Source organism: Aphis gossypii, chromosome 1 (genome assembly GCF_020184175.1).
Source record: "Aphis gossypii isolate Hap1 chromosome 1, ASM2018417v2, whole genome shotgun sequence".
In the NCBI taxonomy this organism is placed as follows: domain Eukaryota; kingdom Metazoa; phylum Arthropoda; class Insecta; order Hemiptera; family Aphididae; genus Aphis; species Aphis gossypii.
The window spans coordinates 48,803,052-48,806,816 of NC_065530.1; positions in this window are offsets into that span (position 1 = coordinate 48,803,052).

Below are 3,765 nucleotides of genomic sequence, written 5' to 3' on the forward strand. Positions count from 1 at the left end.
TTTATATCAGTTAACACAACTTTATTATTACATTTGTATAGCTTACTTTTCGTTACAATAAATAATATTAGGTATACTCTGCCCATATCATCATGTAAAACGAGAAATAAAAAGGCATTCGTGTTGAAACAGGGCATATAATGGAGGTGTATATCTGAAAAGTACCAAAAACGTATCGTGTGATTATGATGACGATATAATGTTATTTTATTTATGAAATGTATCAAAATTAATTTATTGATCATGGATACCGTAAAAATGAACACATGACCAAAGTATACCTATTTTGCCTATTCATAACGCCGTGTTATCAAAACGTGGTTTTTTATTAAAAATATTGAACATTTGTAATACTTTGACATACGATTAATAATATATAATAAACCCCAATATTTTGGTGAAATCTTAGGGAGGAAGTGCCATAACACACATTTAATGAAACCTTCCAATGAACACTTCTAGATAGTGTACTTGTTTTTGCGAACAGGAACATATTATTATTTTTTTTAATATTATTACATATTTATAGAAAACCTCTAAAAAACATAACATTTTTTTGGCTATATTTTGATTTTTAATAAAATTATTATCCAATAAGATATTTTTAATTTTTAGACATTATTATAATACATTTTATCTTATCTGTCGAATAATAAATTTATAAAACATAATATTAGGTATATTCATAATATATACAAATATTATAAATAATAAAATACTCATTTGTGTATTATTTTTTTGATATACTTTGATGTATTTATTTTTTTATTTAATTTCCTATCTCCTCTAAATAGTGAATAAAATGTCAGTAACCGAGAGTGTCTGGTATTTAGAGGTTTCACTGTATATATAATTATTGATTGGTTCTAAAAATCAATACAAAAATAAATAGTTGAGTGTTACCGTTAAAATTATAGTTAGTTATATTACATGAAGTTGAATTTTTATAGCTATGCCACGTTTTTCTAAGTATATATATATATAACTATGTCCAGCTAGATGTTTTTAGTTCTTTTTCTTTACTGAGTTTATGAGGTGTTTTCATCGTTAATAAATATACCATACAGTGATTATACGATAATTTTCATGTAAAATATTCTAATCGTCTTAAAACTTCGTACCTACCACAATGTAATTAGGAGCGTTAATAGGCACTTTTTATATTAATAAATTATAGTATAACAAACCATTAGCTTAGCAAAGGATTTATAAAAGTTTCGACAACACCAAGGTTGATTTAATTATTTAATTATTTAATTATATTATTGTTATTATTATTACACTTTTGGTAGTGACAAGCGTTTATATAATTATAATATTATGATGATTTTATAAAGTTGTTTAGTAACGTATTTTGTACATATACATTTGGATGGTATGAAATAAAAATATGATATATTTTAATGCTTCACGATAGATATACCACTTGTGTTGAAATATTTTTTGATATGCCCTTTCGTAGGGAATTATTATTTTAAAAATTTCAGATAAGTTAAATTATATTTACGATGTATACTTGGCGATCATCCATTTAACCATTAGTAACACACCATGTAATTTAATACAATTAAGTTCCAGAATTGTTAGTGGAAACAAGATAACCAGATTAATATTTAGAGAATTGACTTAAATAAATGAAAAATTTTATTTTTTAACGATTGTTAATTAAATTTACAAGATCGACCATATAGGTACACACACACACACACACACACACACATATATATATATGGTAACTGATAAACATTTGACATGTATCGTTTTTTGGACGTAGTATGTTTGACTCCCGTTTTTCCTCAATGACTCTCATTTTATAAAAAATGTTAAGGTTTATTTATTTTAAAGTTTTACAAACAGGTAAATTCTCAATCAGCTCAAGATTTTACGACACAAATTTCTTCCTACTTCATATAGAGTCTTAAGAATATTTTAGAGAGATACAGTTAAAACTATGTTGGGGGACATAAATAAATTATAAAAATTATATAAAAACCATTTATTATTATGAATTAAATTTTATTAAAATAATATTCAATTTATTATTATATTATTACCTTCAGCAGTTTGGACATTTACCATTAAATTTTCTATATAAATTAGTAATTTTAAATTTATCCTTAAATAAACTGAATTTATTATCAAATAATATTACTATACATTAAAACCGATTATTTACTATCCATTATCCGTTATATCTTGTATATCGCCTATTTAAACTACACTTCGAACGAATGAATATTTGTTGACCGGATCCCATTAAAACTAATGGAATTCTGATAGGTATATTTGATAGAAATATGAAAGTATTAAATATTAATTCTTTAAGTAAATATATATTATAAACTCAGTTATATTGTTACAAAAAATCTGGTATAATCTTTGTTTAAAAACAACTAGTAAGTATCAAAAATACATTAATATGCTATCCAGTTTTATAATTATAATTGCTAACATCGCATTAACTTGCTATATCTTCTGATGTTCCATTATACGTAATTTACTAGCTCGGATGTTTCATTTGTAATAATATAATAGTAAATTGATTACAATTCCAGATTAAATGAAATATCCGTTTTCATAGTACAAAATATTCGAACAAATTGAAATATCATTTGTCAAAAACAACTCTTCGTAAAATTTATGAAGGCACTTACGGTTCCAAAAAAAATCGGTACCTTTTAATAAAATAACATTTATATTATGTTTATTGTTGTTAGATGTTTTCATACTATTAAGTCACTAGAATATGTTATGATCTTGTTTTGTTTTAGATTCGGTCAATATCTTGGCACTTTCGCCGTGTATATCATACGAGATTTAATTACTATTACTTGGCACCAATGTTATTATATTATTGCAGCAATTACATCAAGTTCCGTTTAATGTGATACGCTCAGCTACGTTTGAACATAATAAAGTTATAATATTATAAATAAATTGTCTATAATAGTAATACATATTATTTAGTTCAAACTAAAACAAATAAATTGATTAATAAATATATCATAAGGTTTTATTTAATCTTGATTTCATTAAATTGTGTCTATAACTTGTCTGTAATAATATATAGGTATATATATAAACTTTTTAAATACAATTATTAAACTATGTTAATTTTTTTTTTTTTTAATGAGGTATCTTAAAATTTAAAAATGAACGTTATTACAAACATGTTTTGTGCTGCAACAAGATTTTGGATTTATACTCAACGTCATTGACAAGATTTAACATTAAACAAAAACACATATAAAGCACATATAGGGTAGTACTGATTTACGAAAATATAAACTTATTTTTTTTTATGATAATCATAGTTGAAAACAACGATTTTGTATCTTATTAATGTACAAATTAAAGTATATTGGAATATTAACACTAACACTGTAAATATCGAATCTATGCAAATCAATAATTAGGTATAAAATATATGATTTATCAATCTAATTAGTTTAATTCAGTGGTCTCTAACCTTTATGGACTCGCCACCCACTTTTTTAGGACTACATTTTTCGCGATCTAAGTGAGCTTTATAATAAAGCTAAAAATGCTAAAATGTAATTTTTATTTTAAAAACAATACTTCTCATGACCCAAATTTAAAGCGTACGTGACCCACATATTAATATATTATAATGTTAGCTACTATTTGACATGTAGTAATAATACACATACTAATAATGTTCAGAATCAACATTGGTAATTCATATTTTTTCATTAAAATTATATTTTTTTCTCATGTTTCTAATATCAAATCTAATATCTAAAT